Consider the following 27,940-nt stretch of genomic DNA (forward strand, 5'->3'; position numbering starts at 1 on the left):
GAAGTAAAAGAAATAAAAGGAATCTAAATGGGAAAATAAGAAGTAAAGCTGTCACTGTTTACAGATGACATGACACTATACCAAAGAATCCTAAAGATTCTACTGGACAACTACTAAAGCTAATGAATAAATCTGGTAAAGTAGCAGGATACAAAATTAATCCACAGAAATCTCTTGCATTCCTCTACACTAATGATGAAAAATCTGAAAAAGAAATTTAGGAAATACTGCCATTTATCACTGCAATAAAAAGAATAAAATACCTAGGAATAAACCTACCTAAGGAGAAAAAAGAACTGTATGCAGAAAACTATAAGACACTGATGAAAGAAATTAATGATGATACAAACAGTTGGCAAGATATACCATGTTCTTGGATTGGAAGAATCAACATTGTGAAAATGACTCTACTCCCCAAAGCAATCTACAGATTCAATGCAAGACTTATCAAACTACCAATGGTATTTTTCACAGAACTAGAACAAACAATTTCACAATTTGTATGGAAACACAAAATACCTTGAATAACCAAAGCAATCTTGAGAAAGAAAAATAGAGCTGGAGGTATCAGGTTCTTGGACTTCAGACTCTACTACAAAGCTACACTAATCAAGACAGTATGGTACTGACACAAAAACAGAAATATAGATCAATGAAACAGGATAGAAAGCCCAGAGATAAACCCACGCACATATGGTCACCTTATTTTTGATAAAGGAGGTAAAAATATGTAATGAAGAAAAGACAGCCTCTTCAATAAGTGGTGCTGGGAAAACTGGACAGCTACATTTAAAAGAATGAAATTAGAACACTCCCTAACACCACACACAAAAATAAACTCAAAATGGATTAAAGACCTAAATGTAAGGCCAGACGCTATCAAACTCTTAGAGGAACACATAGGTGGAATACTCTATGACATAAATCAGAGCAAGATCCTTTTTAACCCACCTCCTAGAGAAATGGAAATAAAAAAAATAAGAAATGAGACCTAATGAAACATAAAATCTTTTGCACAGCAAAGGAAACCATATCAAAATGAAAAGACAACCTTCAGAATGGGAGAAAATATTTGCAAATGAAGCAGCTGACAAAGGATTAATCTCCAAAATTTACCAGCAGCTCATGCAGCTCAATATCAAAAAAGAAAACCAAACAACCCAATCCAAAAATGGGCCAAAGACCTAAATAGACATTTCTCCAAGGAAGATATACAGATTGCCAACAAACACATGAAAGGATGCTCAACATCACTAATCATTAGAGAAATTCAAATCAAATTACACATCAGTCAGAATGGCCAACATCAAAAAATCTACAAACAATAAGTGTTGGAGAGGGTGTGGAGAAAAGGAAACCCTCCTGCACTGTCGTTGGGAATGTAAATTGACACAGCCACTATGGAGAACAGTATGGAGGTTCCTTAGAATACTAAAAATGAACTACCATATGACCCAGAAATCCCACTACTGGGTATATATCCTGAGAAAACTATAAGTCAAAAAGAGTCATGCATCCCAGTGTTCATTGCAGCACTATTTACAATAGCCAGGATATAGAAGCAACCTAAGTGTCCATCAACAGATGAGTGGATAAAGAAGATGTGGCATATATATCCAATGGAATATTACTCAGCCATAAAAGGAAATGAATCTGAGTTATTTGTAGTGAGGTGGATGGGCCTAGAGTCTGTTATACAGAGTGAAGAAAGTCAGAAAGAGAAAAACTAATACAGTATGCTAACACACACACACACACACACACACACACACACACACACATATATATAGAATTAAAAAAAAAAACAAAACTTGTTCTGACGAGCCTAGGGGCATGACAGGAATAAAGATGCAGATGTAGAGAATGGACCTGAGGACACGGGGAGGGGGAAGGGAAGCTGAGATGAAGTGAGAGAGTGGCATGGACATATATACACTACCAAATGTAAAGTAGATAGCTAGTGGGAAGCAGCCGCATAGCACAGGGACATCAGCTTGGTGCTTTATGACCACCTAGAGGGGTGAGATAGGGAGGGTGTGAGAGAGACACAAGAGAGAGGATTTATGGGGATATATGTATAGCTGATTCACTTTGTTAGCAGAAACTAACACACCCTTGTAAAACAATTATACTCCAATAAAGAGTTAAAAAATAAAAAAGAATAAAAGTAGAGCATAAAGAATCAGCAATATGATTCCATTTATAACACTTTTAATCCCTTTAAAGTTTCTCTGCTTAATTATGTGTTTTTTAACAGTTCTTTTTGAAAATATTCATCTTCCTAATATATACCACTTAGTTAATTTTCCTCCTATTTCACTTAGTTTTCACTTTATCACACTCCCCCATGCACATGAAGTCTTGTGTTCACAAAATAATACTTACATATTTATGTATGTTGAAAGTGGCATGTGACCATTAATTTTTATGATATCTCTGTGTGTTTCTAGATATTTTTATCTATAATCTTTGATTAACTGACTAAATTTTCTCCTAACAATATTAACTACTCTCTTTCTTGAGTTCTTATACAGAGCACAGAATTGAACACATTTGTAATTATGGCAAAAGATGGACATTTTGACAGACTATGTTTAGAATTTTTAAAATTCATATGTAATTGCATATGTTGGAATATATATTGATTACTGAAAGTTAAAGTTTGAAAAACTTTGAAGTAAAAATAACACATATGATGTCTATAACAACTGTGGCATAATGTACATAAATAAATTCATATACTGTTTTTATACAACAGCATATATTGCACTTGTACAGATTATATTTTTAAATAATTTTTAAAGATTTTGATTTTTTTATCACAAGTCATAGCACCCAACAGAGTTAGATTAACTAACTCAGGATAATATATGTTTTGATTGTTTTGTTATTTATTTTAAATTAACATCATAGGTAAATATTACAACAAAAAAAATTGTCAAAGCTGGAAGGTAAATTTAATAAGTTTTAAAATTTAATCTGAGACTAGTAATATGTCAATAGAAATTATAACAACACTTAGGTAAATAAAATGGTGATGATGGGGCTTCCCTGGTGGCGCAGTGGTTGAGAGTCCGCCTGCTGATGCAGGGGACGTGGGTTCGTGCCCCGGTCCGGGAGGATCCCACATGCCGCGGAGCAGCTGGGCCCGTGAGCCATGGCCACTGGGCCTGTGTGTCCGGAGCCTGTGCTCCACAGCGGGAGAGGCCACAGCAGTGAGAGGCCCGTGTACCGCAAAAAGAAACAAAAAAAAAAACAAAAAAAAGTGGTGATGATGGGTGTACCTGAGTTGGCTCTCTTTCATAATCTCAGGAAAATTATGTAAATTTCCATGGCCTCATATTCTTATTACACAGTAGAATTAATACCCTATTAAAATGGTTAATAAAATAGTTAATATCTTATTCTTAAAAGAAATATAGGAATATTGTCTTTTCAAATCTAAAACACTAATCAATTATTAAATGTTATTCTTATGTACATTTTTAAGTGAGTAGTATAAACAGGATTTTTGAGACAAGAAAATGGACGGCGACAACAACAACAAAACAAAGTTCATAACAAGTCATATAATAACATTTTATAATACCAGGGTAAAATAGAAGGTGTTAAACATTCCCAGGCCACTCAAAAAATAGTTAAAATCAAGGTGTTTCTGACTCTTCTATAATATCTATGAATGCTTGGAGGTAATGCAGCAATATTTCAAATGTCTGAGAGAGTTGTTTTTACAAGTTAGAACTCTATACTTTTAAAAAAATCAAATAAACTTAATAAAATTACTCTCATCTAAGACCACAATACTTATTTAGGTAGTCCTTAGAGAATATGGTTCAGTAAAACAAGAATATAAACCACAAATGAGAAAAGTAGAAGCCATGAGATAAGAAATATGAGATCCAATCAAGAGCAAAACACAGTAGAGTACTTGTGTGCACCAACTTAATAGAAAAAGTAGTCCAGGTGGCAGAGGAATAAAAGGATGTGTTATTTAGGTCTCCAGGTGAAGAATAGACTATACAAAAAATATTGCTGATGTATTTGAAGTTTTGGAAATATATTTGGAACAATAAGCATGCAAAAAATTTACCCTGAGGATTTTAAAATAATGCGGTAGGCCCCATTCAGTTTCTAACCCAGGAGGTCTCAGCTGGGACCATAGAATTTGTATACAAAATAATTTACAAGGTTATGTTGCAGCTGCTTGTCCAGGGACCACAGATTTAGAACTACTGTGGGAGAGAGATTTTTGGAGCAACTGGAAATAAATATAGTTATAGCTATGTAAAACATATGCAAATTAAAAATAGTCATTAGCTATTAAAAAACAAAATATTGCATAATAAAATAATCATAGTAATAAACAGTATTTACATAACCCATAATGATATAACACAACAATTAAAGAAAATATATTTGGACTTAGGGGTTCTAGGAATTTCTAGAAAGGTTTAGTGTAGCAGAACCAACTCTCAGCAACTAAGAGAAACTAGTTCTATAAGCTTATTATGTAGAAAATTGATGTATGAAAAAAATTGTTGAAATCTTATCTCTCAAGCTTGTGTAGTGAGCAGAACAGAGTCTAGGATTAGTGGGGTAGAAGGGTCTACTCTTTGTCATTTAAAAAAGTTAAATCTGTGTAACTTTTCACTTCTATAAATTTGTTACTTTGTTTAAAATCTGAAAACATAGCCATTTATATTTTTTAAATGTAGCCATTAAAAAACTCATGATTGGTGAGACAAGTGGTAGTGTATGTACACTAGTAGAAATAGAAAATTAGAAGATATAAGTGAAGAAAATACCAAAATGCATTATAAGTAGAATAAAATAAAAAGAAATACAATGATGGATGAAATAACGATTTCAATTGATACTTTAACATACATTTCAAATGGAGAAAATTGGCAAAATGTGGGAAAAGCAAGAATGAAAAGATTTTGACTGGATAACTTTGAATTGCCTCATTCTCTTTGCTAGAAGAAAGCAGTAAACTTTCACTTGACTCCCTGCAAAGTTTTTACCTGAAGCAAGTGACTCTCAAGCTTTCACTTGTCTTTTTAAAGATGAAAAAAGCCATGACTTAAGCTAGTAAGCATGTTTAGGACACAGCATAGATCTAGCAATGAAGTGCAGGCTCTAGTCACAGAGGAAAGTCCTAGATGCTAAATAAATTGTAGAGTGTGAATAATACGTACCAGTAAGAATCAAGGAGACACATGTGGAAGTGGATCTTTTGATGTTAAAGATATTGAACTATACTGAGGAGTGGAGAATAGGAGGCTGAAAAAAAGAATTTTTGATATGGGAAACTGACCAATGACTCAGGAGCCAATGTTCTGGCATCTGAGGCTGATAGCAGTATTATGCTGCAGTAGTTCTTTGATGCTTGGCCATGAGGACAGCATTCAGTGAATGAGAAGATACTGAAATACTCTTGAAATATTATTAAGGAAGTGTGAAAAGGCTCAGGAAGTTGCTAAGTTTAGAAATAATTTCTTTTGTACTGAGAATCCACTACTACTTGGTTCTATTCCCCAAAGGAAACAAGAGTATACTACCTTCATTAAGGCAATAGGGACACTCTATAATGACTGTCCTTTGTGAGCCAAGAATGACAGTGGGAACTGCTATAATGAAGTTGGTCTTTCAAATATCAGTGAGGATAATGGCTTCCAGGATTGTAGACTAGGCGACAGTCCATAATCATAAGAGGAAAAATGTATGTAATTACTGAAATTGTGGCAAAACTGAGGTGGCAATCAGGGTGGCTTGACACAAACGGATATTTGACTATGGCCATTTTTTCCATGACTCATAGGGAAGAGATAAATAAACAATGGGGTATTTCTTAAAAATAGCTATGAGAGTTTTAAAAAATAAGCTAAATTCTATATAAAATAACATATACACACATTCGTCCAGAGGCTAGAAATATAGGGATAAGCCTCCAAAAAAGAACATTAAAAAGAGACCTAGATACTTAGATATATGAAAATGATGGCTTGGAAGACAGTATTATAAAGGTGTCATTTTTCCTGAATTTATTTACAGTTTCATTTCCACCTCAGTCAAAATCCTGAGTCCCGTATTAGAAATTGATAATCTGTTGCAATCTATAGAAATGCAGGATATCAAGAATATCCCCTCAAATAGACCTATGCTTACATAGATACGTGTGATTTATGACAGAGAAGGAAGAGCAGAGCAGTAATTAGTTGGTCAATTCAGTAAAATGTGCTGACCAAAATCAGATAGCTATATCTGATATAGATATCCATACCTATATATGGAACAATTTCATTGTTTCCATAAACAATAGTAAAAACAAGTAAATTTACAATAGTAAATACCATAAACACAAGTAAATTCAAATTGCAATAAACATCTAATATGAAAGACAAATTCATAAAGCTTTTAGAAAAAATATTAGAGAATATGTTTATGAAAGAGAAATCTTTTCTAATAACATGGGAAAACATATTGGTACATCAGTTATATAAATCAAACTTTTCTAGCCAGTCAAATAATCTATATTCTGAAAAGTTAATATAAAGATAAAGATACAACAATTTATATAATCTTGTATTAAAACTTTGTGGCAATAAAATTCATTTTTGAGTTTTAATTTTTCTCTTCCAGTTTTACTGAGCTATAATTGACATACAGCATTATGTAAGTTTAAGGTGTACAGCATAATGATTTGGTTTACATACATCATGAAATGATTACCACAATAATTTTATTTATTATCCATCATCTCATATATACAAAATTAAGAAAATTAAAAAATATATTTTCTTTTTTTTTCAGTACGTGGGCCTCTCACTGTTGTGGTCTCACCCCTTGCAGAGCACAGGCTCCGGACGCGCAGGCTCAGCAGCCATGGCTCACGGGCCCAGCTGCTCCATGGCATGTGGAATCTTCCTGGACCGGGGCACGAACCTGTGTCCCCTGCATTGGCAGGCGGACTCTCAACCACTTCGCCACCAGGGAAGCCCAATATATTTTCTTTGGGTTGAGAACTCTTAGGCTTTATTCACTTAACAACTTTCATATATAATATACAGCAGTGTTAATTATATTTATCATGTTGTTCATATCTCTAGTACGTATTTATCTATAACTGGAAACTTGTACCTTTTGATCATTTTCATCCAGTTCAACTTCCCCCCACCCTCTGCCTCTAGTAACCACAAATCTGATATCTTTTTCTATGTGTTTGTTTGTTTGTTTATTTTGAAGGATAATTGACCTACAACACTATGCTAGTTCCAACTACACAATATAGTTATTTGATATTTCTGTACATTTCTAAATAATCACCATGAAAAGTCTAATTTCCATTTGTCACTATACAAAGCTATTACATATTTGTTGACTATATTTCCCATACTGTACTTTTCATACCTGTGACTCATTTGTTTTGTAACGGAAAGCTTGTATCTCTTAATCTCCCTCACCTACTTCTCTCTTCTTCCCACAACCCTCCCCTCTGGCAACCACCTGTTTGTTCTCATTAACTATGACTCTCTTTCTGTTTAGTTATGTTTGTTCATTTGTTTTATTTTTTAGATTCCACATATAAGTGGTAACATAGAGCATTGTCTTTCTCTGACACTTCACCAAGCTTAATACCCTCTAGTCCATCCACAGTGTTGCAAATGATATAATTTTATTGTTTTTTTATGGATGAGTAATATTCCATTGTATGTATGTGTATATATATACCACATCTTCTTTATTTATTAATCTATTTATGGGCAGTTAGGTTGCTTCCATGTGTTGGCTATTATAAATAATGCTGCAATGAACATAGGGGTGCATGTATCTTTTCAAATTAGTGTTTTCATTTTCATTGGATAAATACTCGTGTGGAATTGCTGCATTGTATGGTAGCTCTGTTTTTAATTTTTTGAGGAATCTCCATACTGGTTTCCATAGTGACAATACCAATTTATATTCTACCAACAATGCACGAGGGTTCCATTATCCCCACATCCTCTCTGACACTTGCTGTTTTTGTCTTTTGGCTGATAGCCAATTCTGATAGGTGTGAGATAATATCTCATTGTGGTATTGCTTTGCATTTACCTGATCATTTATAAAAATGTCTATTTAGATCCTCCGCCCATTTTTTATTGAGTTGTTTGTTTTTTTGATGTTCAGTTGTATGAAATTCTTTGTATATTTTGGATATCACCCTTAATGAATATATTGTTTGCAAATATCTTCTCCCATTCAGTAGATAGCCTTCTCAATTGTTGAAAAAAGATTTTCCTTTACTGTGCAAAAACTTTTTAGTTTGATGTAGTCGTAGTTTATTTCCCTTTCCTCGGGTGACATATCCAAAATAATACTGCTAAGAATGATGTCAAAAAGCATACTGCTTATGTTTCTTCTAGAAGTTTTATGGTTTCAGATCTTACATTGAAATATTTCATCCATTTTGAGTTTATTTTTGTATATAGTGTGAGAAAATCATCCAGTTTGATTCTTTTGCATGTAGTTATCCATTTTTCCATGTAGCTATCCATTTTTGATTCTTTTGAATGTGGCTATCCATTTTTTCCAACACAATTAATTGAGGAGGCTTTTTCCCTATTGTATATTCTTGCCTCTTTTTTCACAGATTAATTTCTCACAGAAGTGTGGGATCAATTCTTGGCTCTCTATTCTGTTCCATTGACTATGTGTCCGCCTTTGTGCCAGTACTGTAGATTTGTCATATAGTCAGGAAGCATGATACCTACATCTTTGTTCTTCTTTCTCAAGATTGCTTTGGCTATTCAAATATTTTTTGTCTCCATACAAATTATGGAATCAATTGTTCTAGCTCTGTGAGAAATGCCATTGTTCTTTTGTTCTTTTGTTAAGGATTGCATTGAATCTGTAGATTGCCTTGGGTTATATGGTCATTTTGGCAATATTAATTATTCTATTCCCTGAGCACAGTGTATCTTTTAATTTTTTTATTAAAATATAGTTGATTTACAAAGTTGTGTTAGTTTCAGTTACACAGCAAAGTGATTTAGTTATAATTTTTTTAGATTCTTTTTTATTATAGGTTATTACAAAATAATGAGTAGACTTCCCTGTGCTATACAGTAGGTCCTTTTTGGTTATCTACTTTATATATAGTAGTGTGTATATTTTAATTCCAAACTCCTAATTTATCCCTCCCCCCCTTACCCCTTTGGGAACCATAAGTTTGTTTTCTATGTCTGTGAGTCCTTTTCTGTTTTTGAAATAAGTTCATTTGTATTATTTTTTTTTAGATTACACATATAAGTGATATCATATAGTATTTGTCTTTCTCTGTCTGACTTACTTCATGTGGTATGATAATCTTTAGATGCATCCATGTTGCTGAAAATGACAGTATTTTACTTTTTTATGGCTGAGTAATATTCCAGTGTGTGTGTGTGTGTGTGTGTCTGTGTGTGTGTGTGTATCACACCTTCTTTATTCATTCATCTGTCTCCATGGACATTTAAGTTGCTTCCATGTCTTGGCTATTATAGATAGTGCTGCTATGAACATTGGGGTGCATGTATGTTTTCAAATTAGAGTTTTCATCTTTTCTGAATATATGCCCAAGAGTGGGATTGCTGGATCATATAGCAACCTTATTTTTAGTTTTTTAAGGAACCTCCATACTGTTCTCCATAGTGGCTGCACCAATTTACATTCCAATGAACAGTGTAGGGATATTCCCTCTTCACCCTCTCCAGCATTTATTATTTGTAGACATTTTGATGATGGCCATTCTGACTGCTCTGAAATGATACTCAATTGTAGTTTTGACTTACATTTCTCTAATAATTAGCAATGTCGAGCATATTTTCATGTGCCTTTTGGCCATCTGTATGCCTTCTTTGGATAAATGTCTATTCAGGTTTTTTGCCCATTTTTTGATTGGGTTATTTTTTTAAATATTGAGCTGTATGAGCTATTTGTATATTTTGGAAATTAATCCGTTGTTGGTCACGTTGCCTGCAAATATTTTCTCCCAGCCCATAGGTTGTCTTTTCATTTTGTTTACAGTTTGCTTTGCTGTGAAAAAACTTATTAATTTAGTTGTTTACTATTTATTTTTTCCATTACTCTAGGAGATGGATCCAAAAATATATTGCTGCAATTTATGTCAAAAAGTGTTCTGCCTAGGTTTTCTTCAAGGAGTTTTATAATATCCAGTCTTATATTTAGGTCTTTAATCCATTTTAAGTTTATTTTTGTATATGGTGTTAGAGAATGTTCTAAATTTACTCTTTTATATGAGCACAGTTTATCTTTTTATCATTCATTTTGTCTTCAATTTCTTTCATCAGTGTCTTATGGTTTTTCAAGTACATTTCTTTTACCTCCTTAGTTAAATTATTCCTAATTTTTAATTTTTTTGATGAGATTGTAAATTGATTGTTTTCTTAATTTTTCTTTTTGACAGTTCATTTTTAGTGTATAGAACAAAAGAGATTTATGTATGTTAACTTTTTTACCCTGTATTGATAAGTTCTAGTAGTATCTTGGTGGTGTTTTTAGAATTTTCTATGTATCATATCATGTCACCATCAAAAGTGACACTTTTACTTCTTCCTTTCCAATTTGGATTATTTTATTTCTTTTTCTTGTCTTATTGCTGTGGATAGGGTTTATAAAACTATATTGACTAAAAGTGGTGAGCGTGGACACCCCTGTAAGTTTCCTGATGTTAGAGGAAATGCTTCAGCTTTCCACCAGTGAGTTGATGTTAGCTGTGAGCTTGTCAAATATGGTCTTTATTATATTGAGGTATGTTCCCTCTACACCTATTTAGTTGAGAGTTTTTGTCATAAATTGATGTTGAATTTTGTCAAAAGCTTTTTATGCATCTATTTAAATGATCATATGATTTTTATTCTTCAGTTTGTTAATGTGGTGTATTACATTGATTGAATTGAAGATATTTGAACTATCCTTGCATACCTAGGATAAATCCCACTTGATCATGGTGTATGATCCAATAAAATGAAAAATCTGGAAGAAATGAACAAACTACTAGAACTACACAATCTCTTAAAACTGAACCAGGAAGAAATATAAAATATGAACAAATTACCAGCAATAAAATTAAATCAGTAATTTAAAACACTCCCAACAAAAAGAGTCCAGGACCAGAGGGCTTCACAGGTGAATTCCAATAAACATTTAGAGAAGAGTTAAAACTTATTCATCTCAAACTATTTCAAAAAATCCCAGAGGAAGGAAGGCTTCCAAAGTCATTCTAAAAGGCCAGCATCACTTTGATCCAAAACCAAAGATATCACACAAAATGAAATTTAGAGTCCAATGGGTTTGAGAAATATAGATGTAAACATTCTCAACAAAATATTAGTAAACTGAATTCAACAATACATTAAAATTATCATAAACCATGATCAAATAAAATTATTTAATAGCTTCTATTCAGCTATAGGTGAAGGCATAAAGGAAAGTCAAAAATTGTGATCAATTTAGAATTACATTATGAAAAATGATTCCAGCAGTATCATATATGGATCATGAAGCTATTTAGTAAAATACTGATGGGAAGCATTTCAGCTGTGAGTTAGATTAACAGTACCCAAACTTAATGAGCACTGTTAACAACTAAAAGTGAGACCATCAGATCAATAATAAATAATTATTGCAATAAATCTCATTCCACATATTAGAAGTGTTACTTACTATAATTCTTGTAGTGTGTTGCATCTCATAGTTGTGTCTGGCGGTATGTGTCCCCAAACAAGAAAAGAATCCATCTTGTTTCTTCTGCTGATACTAGTGACTTACATCTTCTGAGAACCATGTTTTGTTTTGCTTTTGTTTTTCCCCAGAATTGTGTATAAAATTTGGAGGAGCTGTAAAAATTTTTCATTTTAAAATACCGCAAAGACAAGTAATCACTACTGTACTCTGTGGGCTATGTTACACTGCTGCCAAATTGTGATGTAAAGACAAAACTTTGATCACAGAAACTCCAAGTTATGAAATATCTTTCTTACAGATTGGATAGAATATCATGATATGAGATCTATTGGGAAATATAAGTGGACAAATGAGATAACAGTGACTCGTCTTCCATAAAAGTACCACGTGAATGGTAATTTATCTGAAAATGTATTCTAGAATACTTTCTATCTTCACCTTTAAAAACATAAAAAGTACCTAAGATTCTGACCAAATTTAGATCTAAATGAAAGTCATTTAATATCTCATAATGGATCTTGTTACAGTAAACCTGAAAGGTTTTGATTACAGTAAACCCTCTTGAAGAAACTTGTTTTCTAAATGTGACTTATAAGAAGAGTGGACTTCACACAATTGTGTCTTAGAAAAGAAGAGAGTGAATTCTTTGAGACTAGGAAAATAAAAGCAATAGTGACATTTTAGTCCTTCTGAAGAAAATTGCTGGCTGAAATAGATTTTGTAGTTTGACTCTGTCAGTATACACTGCAATCTCACAGGATAAATAACTCTAATATGACTTGTCTCACTCCCAGTCACTTACATTTAGTTTGAGGAAGAAATATTTGAGACATTCCCAAGTGCTTACCTCTTATGTTTTCCAGTGTTTCATGGTATAGTTAGCAAAACAAATCAATAGACCATGATTTTCTCCAAACTTTACTATAGCAGGCAGTTTTTATGACATAACTCTGCAGCATTCTATTCACAGGCTAGTAATGAACCTTCTAAAATCATCATAAGGAGCTTGGTCAGTAGCTCTGTGCCATTTTGGCAGAAGTCCTGCTTGAGCTTTTTAATGATGAATTCTAATTGGATGGATTATTTGTTCAGTATATTTCATTTACCTGATATCATTATGGGAGAACTGTTGAGTAGTTTTTAAAAGTTGAAGTGCCTACTGATCCTGCAGAGGCTTTTCTGTATTTCTGACTCCAGTCTTAGATGCCAGTGAATTACCACACTCACAAAAAAAGGTTAATTCCATTAATACTTACAGAATCAGTTGAATTTAGAGTAAGATCATATGTTTCATGTTTGATAAGCCATGTTTACTACATCAAAGGGGAAATTACAGTCAGCAGTAATTTAAATCCCCAAAATGCTTATATCAACTTTTCTCTCAGTATCAAGAATATAATTATTTTCTCATAAACCATACACTCAAAGTTTGAATTTTCAGCAGTGTTTTATTTTAGAATGCACATAGCTCTAAGATAGTTTTCACATTGAGAATGTTGCTGTTTGGCAATGCTCCTTCTTAATTAGTTTATTCTCATAATTAATAATATTATGGAATTCTTCAGGTACAAATTGTTGTGCCTTTGAAATACAAGGTTTTCTTTAATCAACAGGTTATAGAACTCCTTATATCATCACTTAAGTTTTCAATTTTAAGTCATGTTGTCCCTACACTAAATTTATTTGTTATTTTCCATTCCTATATTACAGATGAGAAAAGTGTTACAGAGGCATTAAGTAATTTATGCAAAGTTACAAATATATTAAGCAATATGTCTAGAATTCAGATCTAGGATGTGGGGCACCAGAACCCAGGTATTTAATTATTATTTTATAATGCCTCCCTACTGTGACCTTTAGTTTTGTGTTATTATTAATATCAATGTAGTTAATAATTGTCACCCATGACATAACTATTTCAGATAGGTAAAGTAGGAACATTTCAATAAAGACATTGTGAAAGATATTTGCTGTTAAAATGTGATATCAAAAAGAAAGATTACCCTTAAAATGGTTTTATCAAGATTTGTTCCTACTCAAGAGGGTGACCTTTTATTTGAACATGCTGAAATCAAAGAATATATTTTGTCATTAAAATTAGTCTGAGACCAGGGCTTCCCTGATGGCGCAGTGGTTGAGAGTCCACCTGCCGATGCAGGGGACATGGGTTCATGCTCCGGTCCAAGAAGATCCCACATGCCACGGAGCGGCTGGGCCTGTGAACAATGGCCACTGAGCCTGTGCGGCCGGAGCCTGTGCTCCTCAATGGGAGAGGCCACAACAGTGAGAGGCCCGCATACCACAAAAAAAAAAAAAAAAAATTAGTCTCAGACCAAATTAGAATCACAAACACATTTATTTTTAAATTAATCAAAGACACTGAAAGGAAGTGATAAAGTGAGACAAAGGATAAAGATATGTATGTTGGAAATAAAGCTAAAATAGCTATGAAAATAATTTTTTTCATATCTTTTCTTTTTCAGCTCATAGTGTCACAATTATATGTAATTGTTTTGAGTATTTTCCCAATAGATGAATATTATTTTTTTCCAACTTCACATTAGAAAGAAACTAATTGGATGGAGGTTAAAAAAAATGTGTAATAGATCTGAACACATAGCTCACAGAGATGATATACAGTTGGTAAATAAGCATATGAAAAGATGTTCAGCATCATATGTGCTTAGGGAATTGTAAATTAAGAGAACAAAGAGAAACCACTATAAACTTAATAGATTTGCTAAGATCCAAAATAGTGACAACACAAAATGCTGGCAAGAATGTGGAGCAACAGGAACTCTTATTCATTGCTGGTGGGAATGAAAAAAGATACACACACTTTTCAAATATTTGGCAGTTTTTAACAAATTACTTCAGAAAGATTGTATGCTAAATAATCAATATATCAAACCATGTATATGTCTGTATACTAGCAATAAACAATCTAGAAATTAATTTTTTTTTAAATTTCCATTTAAAGTAATATCTAAAAAATCAAATAGCAATAAATTTAACAAATATAGTGCAAAAACTTGACGTCTGAAAACTACAAAATACTGTGGAAGGAAATTAAAGAAGACCTAAGTAAATGGAAAGACACCTCATGTTCATGGATCAGAAGACTTAATACGGCTAAGATGACAGTACTCCCCAAACTAATGCACAAATTCAGCACAATCCCTATCAGAATCTCAGCTGACTTATTTAGAAATTGACAATCTGATTCTAAAATTAATGTAAAATTGCAAGGGATCCAGAATACCCAAAACAATCATGAAACAGTAGAACAAAATGGGAGCACTCACACCTTTGAATTTCAAAACTTTCTCAAGGGAAAAGTAATCAAAACATTGGATACTCATGTAAGAATATATAGATCAATAGAATAGAAGGGAAAGTACAGAAATAAACCCATACATCTATGGTCAAATGATCTTCTACAAGTGTGTGAAGACTGTCTGAAGGGGGAAGAAAATCTTCTCAACAAATGCTACTGGGACAACAGGATAGCCACATGCAAAAGAATGAAGCTGAAATGTTACCAAGCACTACATACAAAAATTAACTCAAAATGGATTAATGACATAAATTTAATAGCTAAAATTATGTTTCTTAGAAGAAAACAAAATTTACATCTTAATAACTTTGGGTTTGGGAAAAGGATTCTTAAATATGCCACCAAATGCATGAAGAATTATATTTTTAAAAAATAGGTAAGTTGGGTTTCATAAAAATTTAAAACTTTTATGTATCAAAGGACATTAACCAAGACAGTAAAAAGACAAAGCACAGAATGGGAGTAAAGATTTCCAAGTCATATACCTGATAAGGGGTTTGTATCTAGACTATATAAAGAACCCTTACAATGCAATCATTAAAAGACAGATAACCCAATTTTAAAAGTAGGCAAAGGACTTCATTTCTCCAAAGAAGAAATACAAATCACCAGTAAGCAACTGAAAAAATGTTCAATGCCTTTAGTTACTAGGGAAATATAAATCAGAAAGATACTCTCACATCCAAAAGAATGGCTCCAATAAAAATAAAAAATCAGACAATAGCAAGTGATGACTAGAATGTGAAAAAAATCAGAATTATCATACACTGCTTATGAGACTATAAAAAGGTGCAGCTGCTTCAATAGTCTTGCTTTTTTTTTTTTAAATGATTAAGCATGGCTCACAGTTGTACTCTAGGAATATACAAAAGAGAAATGAAAACATATACTCATATAAAAAAGTTGTATACAAATGTTTGTTGAAGCCTTATTTCTAATAGCCAAAAGTGAAAATAATCTAAATATAATTCATAATAGATGAATAAATTAACAATATGTGGTGTATGTGTATGATAGAATTTTATTTATATAATTAAATCAAATGGAACACCAGAAAGATTCCAAATCTGTCTTTCATGATTTCTAGTCATTACCTCCTTCTTCTATCCAAAGTTAAACATTATCTCAACTCCTATTACATAAATAGTCTGGATAATTTCTTTAACTATTTATAAATGTAATCATATGCATGTGTTGTTTTGTTTATTTGATATACTGAACCTTTTTTATTAGAATTTTCCATTTGAAATTATTTTTCTTTTCACTTTTTGGATGATCATGTTCCTTGTAACAATAATTTGAATTTAAAATTTTATGTTATTGCTCTTAATTTGTAGTGTTTATTTCCCTACTATACTTTAATTGTTACAGGAAAACTACTTCTACTTTGGTTTTATCCAATGCCAACTCATAGCATGAATTATAGCAGTCATTGGATAATTGTGTTGAAATAATGAAAACCTAATGGCAAATGATTATAACAGATAATGAAAATCCATAAGAATCAAAATGTTACCAATGAGTTTGAAAAAGTGCATACACATACACAAAAATAAACACAAAATGGCTTAAAGACTTAAAGACATGACACCATAAAACTCTTAGAAGAGAACATAGGCAAAATATTCTATGACATAAATTGTAGCAATATTTTTTTAGATCAGTCTTCCAAAGCAAAAATTAACAAATGTACCTAAACATAAAATCATCCTATTTTGTTACTTTTCTTTTTTAAAAGCTGCATCTCTTATTTTTAAACATTTTGTATGTATTTCTTGTGCATGTCCTATAGTAAAAAAATAAATCCCTGTAGTGGGATTTTTATTATTTTTTCAATTTTTTGAAGTATAATTGGCATATAACACAGTATAAGTTTAGTAATGATTTGATATATGTATATATAATGAAATAATTACCACAATAAGTTTAGTTAACATCCAACACTTCATATAGTTGAAATTTTTTCCTTGTGATGAAAACTTTTGAGATCAGCTATCTTAACAGCTTCTAAATATACAATACAGTATTGTTAACTATAGCCATCATGGTATATGTTATGTCCCAGAATTATTTATCTTATAACTGGAAGTTTCTACCTTTTGACCACTTTTACCCAATTCTCCCACTTACCTCTGGCAATCACAAATCTGATCTCTGTATCTAGGAGTTCAGTGTTTTTAGATTCCACATATAAGTGAGATCATGTTTCTATAAGTAAAATAAGTCAGACACAGAAGGCAAATACTATATGACACCATTTTTATAAGGAATATAAATCAGTTAAAAACCAATAGTGTTTTTTGGTTTAAATTGTTATCATTGGTTGTCTCACAGCTATATCAGTTTTGAGTATAAAAAACTATTGGTTACTACCTAAAAATTAAATACTTTGTCTTGAAGTCTGATGACTATCTTTAGGAAAGTCCCTAATATCACCTCAAATTTTTCTCTTGCAAAAGAGATTTTTATAGAATCTAATACTAAAAGGTGAAAAAGTAGACAATAGTTTTTAATTAAAAATTTTACAACTCATACCATTTTCTGGATTGCTCTTGTCTATACAGATTTCTTTATTTACTGCAAGAGAACAGAAAGTTATCGTATACTTCTTACATACTATAGTTAATAAATAACCACAGGACATAGAACAGTTTGCCCAGTGAACTTATAAAATTAGTTTAAACCCTACACTTTATATGCTTTCAATCAGAAGACGATTAACCTACACTATCTTTTAATATTCTACTCATTGATTGCAAGTATTTTCTATGCTGAAATACTTAATAGTGCTGAGGGCTTCTGAATTGAAAATAAGACATATGCAAAGAACACCTGGAGAAAATAGGTATTCGGGAAATTTTTTTAGTGTGGCCCCTTTGACAATACTTTAAATACTGTGAGCTCCTCAGGCTATTGAGCAACCATTTCTGTGGTCAAGATGAAATATTCAAATGTAACAATTTCTGTTGAACATCAACTTATGATTGTAATTTCTCACAGTTATACTATATCAATTTTAGATAATTTAGGAACTTAAGGAAGTAAGAGATACTGCAGGAGTCTTCAAAATAAGAAATTGACATTTGGTTTCCTTATTTTCTTGTCAAATATATATTTTACTTAGAAGTCACTAATGATATACCCATTGATGGTAACATATCTAAAGCACCTAGTATTTTGTAAATTACCTTAAAAATACAATGTAATACAATTTTGGAGCATAATTTTAAGGTTCAAAAAATAATACATATGGGACTTCCCTGGTGGCACAGTGGTTAAGAATCCACCTACCAATGCAGGGGACAGGGGCCCAAGCCCTGGTCCGGGAATTTCCCACATGCTGCAGAGCAACTAAGCCCACCCACTGCAACTACTGAGCCTGTGCTCTAGAGCCCGCAAGCCACAACTACTGAAGCATGCATGCCTAGAGCCCATGCTCCACAATAGAGAGAAGCCTCCGCAATAAGAAGCCCATGCACTGCAATGAAGAGTAGCCCCCGCTCGCTGAAACTAGAGAAAGCCCACACACAGCAACGAAGATCCAACACAGCCAATAAATAAAAAAATAAATTTATTAAAAAAAAATAATGCATGTTTGTTGTAGATAATATAGTTAAATTAAAAAGTCAATATAGGAGGAGCTTCAAGATGGCAGCAGAGTAAGACGTGGAGATCACTTTCCTCCCCACGAATACATCAGAAATACATCTACATGTGGAACAACCCCTACAGAACACTTAATGCTGGCAGAAGAATTCAGACATCCCAAAAGGCAAGAAACTCCCCACGTACGTGGGTAGGGCAAAAGCAAAAAGAAAAAACAGAGACAAAAGAATAAGAACAGGACCTGCATCAGAGGGAGGGAGCAGCAAAGGAGGAAAAGTTTCCACACACTAGGAAACCCTTCACATGTGGACACTGTGGGTGGCAGAGATTTTGATCCACGGAGGAGAGCACAGCAACAGGGGTGTGGAGGGCGAAACAGAGAGATTTCCGCACAGAAGGTTGGTGCTGGCCAGCACTCACCAGCCCGATCTGCTCACCTGCCGGGAGGGGTGGGGGCTGGGAACTGAGGCTCCGGCTTTGGAGGTTGGATCCCAGGGAGAAGACTTGGGTTGACTATGTGAACACAGCCAGAAGGGGGCTAGTGCACCACAGATATCCAGGAGTGTGTTTGGGAAAGGTCTGGAGCTGCCAAAGAGGAAAGAGACTTTTCTTGCCTCTTTGTTTTGTGGTGTGCGAGGAGAGGGGATTAAGAGCGCCACCTAAAGGAGCTCAAGAGACGGGCGCGAGCCATGGTTATCAGCGCAGACCACAGAGACAGGCATGAGACACTAGTTTGCTGCTGCAGCCACCAAGAAGCCTGTGTGCAAGCACAGGTCACTATCCACACCTCCTCTCCTGGGAGCCTGTGCAGCCCGCCACTACCAGGGTCCTGTGATCCACAGACAACTCCCCCAGGAGAACACACAGCACACCCCAGGCTGTTGCAACGTCATATTGGCCACTGCGGCCGCAGGCTCACCCTGCATTATGTATCCCTCCAACCTCCTGGACTAAGTGAGCCAGAGCCCCCGAATCAGCTGCCACTTTAACCCTGTCCTGCCTGAGCAGGAAATAGACGCCCTCAGGCAAACTACATGCAAAGATGATTTAATCCAAAGCTGAACCCCAGCAGCTGTGAGAACAAAGAGAAAAGGAAATCTCTCCCAGCAGCCTCAGGCACATTGGATTATATCTCCACAATCAACTTGATATACCCTGCATCTCTGGAATATCTGAATAGACAAGGAATCATCTTAAATTGAGGTGGTGGACTTTGGGAGCAGTGATATATATATATTTTTTTTTTCTCCTTTTTCTCTTTTTATGAGTGTGTAGGTGAATGATTCTGTGTGTGATTTTGTCTGTATAGCTTTGCTTTTACCATTTGTCCTAGGGTTCTGTCTGTTTATATATATATAATTTTTAACGTTTGTGATCATTGATGAGTATGTTTCTTTGGTTTGGTTTCTCTCTTCTTTACTTCTTTCTTTCTTTTTTTTAAATAATTATTTTTTATTTTAATAACTTTATTTTATTTATTTCTTTATTTATTTCTTTTATTCTCCCTTTTATTCTGAGCTGTGTGGATGACAGGATCTTGATGCTTTGGCCAAGTGTCAGGCCTGTGCCTCTGAGGTAGGAGAGCCAAGTTCAGGACATAGGTCAACCAGAGACCTCCCAGCTCCATGTAATATCAAACAGCAAAAGATCTCCCAGAGATCTCCATCTCAACACCAAGACACAGCTCCACTCAATGACCAGCAAGCTACAGTGTTGGACACCCTATGCCAAACAACTAGCAAGACAGGAACACAACACTACCCATTAGCAGAGAAATTGCCTAAAATCATAGTAAGGTCACAGACACCCCAAAACACACCACCAGAGGCAGACCTGCCCACCAGAAAGACAAGATACAGCTGCATCCACCAGAACACAATCACTAGTCCTCTCCACCAGGAATCCTACACCACCCACCAAAACAACCTTAGCCACTGGGGGCAGACACCAAAAACAACAGGAAATATGAACCTGCAGCCTGTAAAAAGGAGACCCCAAACACAGTAAGTTAAGCAAAATGAGAAAACAGAGAAACACACAGCAGTTGAAGGAGCAAGGTGAAAACCCACCAGACGTAACAAATGAAGAGGAAATAGGCAGTCTACCTGAAAAAGAATTCAGAATAATGATAATAAAGATGATCCAAAATCTTGGAAATAGAAAAGAGAAAATACAAGAAACATTTAACAAGGACTTACAAGAGCTAAAGAGCAAAGGAACAATGGTGAACAGCAAAATAAAGGAAATTGAAAATTCTCTGGAAGGAATCAATAGAAGAAAAACTGAGGCAGAAGAACAGATAAGTGACATGGAAGATAAAATAGTGGATATAACTACCACAGAGCAGAATAAAGAAAAGAGAATGAAAAGACTTGAGGACATTCTCAGAGACCTATGGAACAACATTAAATACACCAACATTCAAATTATAAGGGTCCCAGAAGAAGGAAAAAAGGAAGGGACTGAGAAAATATTTGAAGACATTATAGTTGAAAACTTCCCTTATAAGGACAGGAAATTGTCAATCAAGTACAGGAAGCACAGAGAGTCCAATAAAAGATAAATCCAAGAGAAATATGCCAAGACACATATTAATCAAACTGCCAAAAATTAAACACAAAGAAAAAATTAAAAGCAGCAAGGGAAAAGCAGCAAATAACATAAAATGGAATCCCCATAAGGTTAAAAGCTTATCTTTCAGCAGAAATTCTACAAGCCAGAAGGTGTGGCTTAAATTGATGAAAGGGAAAAACCTACAACCAAGATTACTCTACCCAGCAAGGATCTCATTCAGATTTGATGGAGAAATTAAAACGTTTACAGTCAAGCAAAAGCTAAGAGAATTAAGCACCACCAAACCATCTTTACAAAAAATGCTAAAGGAACTTCACTAGGCAGGAAACTAAAGAGAAGCAGAGATGTACAATAACAAACCCAAAACAATTAAGAAAATGATAATAGGAACATACATATCAATAGCTACCTTAACTGTAAATGGATTAAATGCTCCAACCAAAAGACATAGACTGGCTGATTGGATACAAAAACAACACCTGTATATATGCTGTTTACGAGACCCAAATCAGACCTAGGAATACATACAGACTAAAAGTGAAGGGATGGAAAAAGATATTCCATACAAATGGAAACAGAAAGAAAGCTGGAGTACCAAGTCTCTTATCAGACAAAATAGACTTTAAAATAAAGACTATTACAAGAGACAAAGAAGGTCACTACATAATGATCAAGGGATCAATCCAAGAAGAAGATATAACAATTGTAAATATTTATGCACCCAACATAGGAGCACCTCAATAAATAAGGCAAATGCTAACAGCCATAAAAGGGGAAATCAACAGTAACACAATCATAGTAGGTGACTTTAACACCTCACTTTCACCAATGGACAGGTCATCCAAAATGGAAATTAATGAGGAAATATAGGCTATAAATGACACATTGAACAAAATGGATTCAATTGATATTTATAGGACATTCCATCCAAAAACAATAGAATACACTTTCTTCTCAAGTGCTCATGGAACATTTTCCAGGATAGATCTTATCTTGGGTTACAAATAAAGCCTTGGTAAATTTAAGAAAATTGAAATTGTATCAAGTATCTTTTCCAACTACAACACTACGAGACTAGATATCAATTATAGGAAGAAAACTGTAAAAAATACAAACACATGGAGGCTAAACAATAACTACTAAATAACCAAGAGATCACTGAAGAAATCAAAGAAGAAAAAAAAAAATACCTAGAAACAAGTGACAATGAGAAGATGGCAACCCCAAACCTATGGGATGGAGCAAAAGCAGTTCTAAGAGGGAAGTTTATAGCAATACAATCCTACTTTAAGAAACAGGAAACATCTTGAATAAACAACCTAACCTTGCACCTAAAGCAATTAGAGAAAGAAGAACAACACCCCCCCAAAGTTAGCAGAAGGAAAGAAATCATAAAAAGCAGATCAAAAATATATGAAAAAGAAATGGAGAAAACAATAACAAATATCAATAAAAATAAAAGCTGTTTTTTGAGAAGATAAACAAAATTGATAAGCCATTATTAGCCAGACTCATCAAGAAAAAAATGGGAAAAGACTCATCAACAGAATTAGAAATGAAATAGGAGAAGTAACAACTTACACTGCAGAAATACAAAGGGTCATGTGAGATTACTACAAGCAACTATGTGCCAATAAAATGGACAACCTGTAAGAAGTGGACAAATTCTTAGAAAAACACAGACTTCTGAGACTGAACCACGAAGAAATAGAAAATATAAAGAGACCAATCACAAGCACTGAAATTGAAACCATATTAAATATCTTCCAACAAACAAAAGTCTGGTACCTGAGAGCTTCACAAGTGAATTTAGAGAAGAGCTAAAAACTATCCATCTCAAACTTTTCCAAAATATAGCAGAGGGAGGAACACTCCCAAACTCATTCTAGGAGGCCACCATCACCCTGATACCAAAACCAGATTAAGATGTTACAAAAAAAAAAAACCTACCAACCAAAATCATTGATGAACATAGATGCAAAAATCCTCAATAAAATACTAGCAAACAGAATCCAACAGCACATTAAAAGGATCATACACCATGATCAAGGGGGTTTTATGCCAAGAATGAAAGGATTCTTCAATATATGCAAATCAATCAATGTGATATACCATATTAACAAATTGAAAAACAAAAACCATATTATAAATTCAATAGATGTAAAAAAAGATTTTGACAAAATTCAACCTTCATTTATGATAAAAACCCTCCAGAAAGTAAGCATAGAGGGAAGTTGCCTCAACATAATAAAGGCCATATATGATAAACCCACAGCCAACATCATTCTTAATGGTGAAAAATTGAAACCATTTCCTCTAAGATGAGGAACAAGACAAGGTTGTCCACTCTCACAACTATTATTCAACATACTTTTGGAAGTTTTAGCTACAGCCATCATTTAAGAAAAATTAAAATGAATCTAAATTGTAAAAGAAGTAGTAAAACTGTCACTGTTCACAGGTGACAGTATACTCTATATAGAGAATGCTAAAGATGCTACCAGAAAATTATTAGAGCTAATCAATGTATTTGCTAAAGTAGGAGGATACAAAATTAGTGCACAGAAATCTCTTGCATTCCTATACACTAATGATGAAAAATGTGAAATGAAAATTAAGGAAACACTCCCATTTACCATTACAACAAAAAGAATAAAATACCTAGGGATGAACCTACCTAAGGAGACAAAAGACCTGTATACAGAAACTATAAGACACTGATGAAAGAAATTAAAGTTGATAAAATAGATGGAGAGATATACCATGTTCTTGGATTGGAAGAATCAACACTGTGAAAATGACTATACTATCCAAAGCAATCTACAGATTCAATGCAAGACTTATCAAACTACCACTGGCATTTTTCTCAGAGCTAGAACAAAAAAAATTCACAATTTATATGAAAACACAAAAGACCCTGAATAGCCAAAGGAATCTTGAGAAAGAAAAACAGAGCTGGAAGAATGAGGCTCCCTGACTTCAGACTATACTACAAAGTTACAGTAATCAAGACAGTATGGTACTGGCACAAAAACGGAAATATAGATCAATGGAACAGTAAGGAAAGCCCAGAGATAAACCCACGCACTTATGGTCACCTTACCTTTGATAAAGAATGTAAGAATAAACAATGGAGAAAAGACAGTCTCTTCAATAAGTAGTGCTGGGAAAACTGGACAGCTATATGTAAAAGAATGAAATGAGAACAGTCCCTAAAACCAATGCCCCAAAATAAACTCAAAATGGATTAAAGACCTAAATGTAAGGCCAGAAACTACCAAACTCTTAGAGGAAAACATAGGCTGAAACTCTATGACATAAATCACAGCAAGATCCTTTTTGACCCACCTCCTAGAGAAATGGAAATAAAAACAAAAATGAACAACTGGGACTTAATGAAACTCAAAAGGTTTTCACAGCATAGGAAACCATAAACAACATGAGAAGACAACCCTCCGAATGGGAGAAAGTATTTGCAAATGAAGCAACTGACAAAGGATTAATCTCCAAAATTTACAAGCAGCCCATGCAGCTCAATATCAAAGAAACAAACAACCCAATCCCAAAATGGGCAGAAGACCTAAATAGACATTTCTCCAAAAAAGATATACAGATTGCCAACAAACACATGAAAGAATGTTCAACATCATTAATCATTAGAGAAATGCAAATCAAAACTACAATGAGATATCATCTCACACCAGTCAGAATGGCCATCACCAAAAAATCTATAAATAATAAATACTGGAGAGGGTGTGGAGAAAAGGGAACCCTTTTGTGCTGTTGGTGGAAATGTAAATTGATACAGCCACAATGGAGAACAGTATGGAGTTTCCTTAGAAAACTATAAATAGAACTACCATACAGCCCAGCAATCCCCCTACTGGGCATATACTCTGAGAAAACCATAATTCAAAAAGAGTCATGTACCAAAATATTCATTGCAGATCTATTTACAATAGCCAGGACATGGGAGCAACCTAAGTGTCCAATGATGGAAGAATGGATAAAGAAGATGTGACACATATATACAATGGAATATTACACAGCCATAAAAAGAAACGAAACAAGTTGTTTGTAGTGAGGTCGATGGACCTATAGTGTGTCATACAGAGTGAAGTAAGTCAGAAAGAGAAACACAAATACCATATGCTAACACATATATATATGGAATCTGAAAAAAAAAAAAAGGTCATGAAAACCTAGGGGCAGGACCTACTAGGGAATGGACTTCAGGACACGGGAAGGGGGAATGGTAAGCTAGGACAAAGTAAGAGAGTGGCATGTACATATATACACTACCAAATGTAAAACCAATAGCTAGTGGGAAGCAACCACATAGCACAGGGAGATTAGCTTGGTGCTTTATGACCACCTAGAGGAGTGGGGTATGGAGGATAGGAGGGAAGGAAATGCAAGAGGGAAGAAATATGCAGATATATGTATATATATGTATATGTATAGCTGATTCACTTTGTTATAAAGCAGAAACTAACACACCATTGTAAAGCAATTATACTCCACTAAAGATGATTAAAAAAAAAAAAAGGAAGAAAAGAAAAGGAAAGGAGGAAAAAGCCTCCACATTGGCTTGGTGGTCTTGGGATGAAATGGATGCAGAAGACAGCTTGATTGTCAAACTGGAAACTTTTATTTTCCTTTTCCTTTTCTTTTTATCTTTCCTATCAGGGCTTCTGCACACTTCCCACCCCCTTCTTTCAAACAGGAAAGACGCTGATTAGCTGCTATTTTTGGTAAAACAACTGTTGTTTTAGACTTCTTGTTCAGTGAATGTTATTGTTTTTACTGCCAAATGAGCTTTGGCCGTTGATGTAGGGGATCTCTTGGGAACTTAACTTTTTCCCAAGTTTAAGTGTAAAACCTTTTTTGTTTGAATTGGCTTTTAATGGGTTCTTCAAGATTTGCTCTTGGCTCTTTGATGCGGGACTGAATAGCACTATGTTTCCTTTGAGCTTCCAATAAATAAAGGATCCCATGTCCTCCTGGGCACTTTTTGGTGATTTTGCTGTGTGTGGTCTCTAATAGCCAGATGCAGATTCCAGGAAAATGACTTATAAATGAATTATAAATGAATATAAATAACCTTATATTTTTAGAATTTTCTTTGGCTCATTCTACTTCTTGTAGCAGATGGCTTTAAAGAGCATTAGCTATGTATATATTAAATATAATATAAATATACCAATATTAAATTGATGTGTAAGTGTAATATATTAATATTTATATTAAAGTCTAACAATTATGTATATTAAAATATAATTTTGCATAGCATATATTATATACAAAGTATATGACTAATGTAATGTATTTCTATGTTTAATATATTCATAATATTAATATGATATATTATGTAATATTGATTATAACATAATTATATCATAATATATAGAGATATAATTATTATTATCTGATATAATACATTATATTTAATATATTCTATATGACAAAATATATTGTGTATTATTATAAGAACGTTATTATTATAAGATAATATATTATTATAATGTATTATAAGAACATTATATTATATAATTTAAATATAATACATATATAAAACTATATATATTTTAATTATACATTACACATACAAGTATGTATAGCTATTTATAATTTTATTTACATAGGAATCTCTTCATCATAACAACTGATGTAAAAATATGCTGTATTTAAATCAAATAGGCCATAATTTCACTACTTACACATAACTACTCTTAAAATCTTGAACCCTGTCTAAATCATGCTTACATATCTCTCAACCTGTTTTTCTACACTTGCATGTATGCAATCATTTATACACAATATATATGTGTACTACCAGTTTTCACTTCAATGTATATAAATATATGACATATATAATTATATTCCTGTGTATGTATACAAATATTAATCAAAGGTGTGTGTATATGTATGTATAACATATGTTTATATAAATATATCATACAAATAATGTATGTGTATATAAATACATGACTATATACGTACATACACAGAAATATACTTATTTAAACAAAAGGGTCCTAAATAATCATAGTTCTCTAAGAATAAAAGTAGTTATGTCTCACTGTTTCAATAACTTTTTATACTTTTCTACTGTATGTGCTTCTATAATTGTTATGAACAATCCCCATTTGTTGAATGTTAAGTTGTTTTAATTTTTAGCCATTATTAATGAAGCTATGAAGAATTAAAAAAAGTCAATATGAAAAAGAAAACAATATTAATATTATTACATAGAATAAATCAGTAGTGACAATATTTTGGTCTACTTTGCTCCTAGTTTGCTTTTTCTATGAGACCTGATTATTTTATTATTAAACTATGACTACTTAATACATATATCTTTTAAAAAATTTTATTGTGATATAATTGACATATAACATTGTATTAATTTTGTCATAGTTACAAGTTGGTGTACCTTGTTTTTAATACGTTATATATTACAAACACAATATTCATTCATATGATTTGTAAAAGCTCATTATTTGCAATCATGTAATTATATCAACATGTTTATACATATTTTTTAATGTTGGTAGTTTTACCTATTAACTTTATAATATTAATAAATACTTATCTAATATATAGTTGAAGAAGTAAAATGTTATACCTTTCTATCTATTATGTTGAAACAATATGTTTTGTTAAATTTCCACAATTAATAGTTTTTAGTTACTA

The sequence above is a fragment of the Stenella coeruleoalba genome (genome assembly GCF_951394435.1).
Source record: "Stenella coeruleoalba genome assembly, chromosome: 18".
NCBI lineage: Eukaryota > Metazoa > Chordata > Mammalia > Artiodactyla > Delphinidae > Stenella > Stenella coeruleoalba.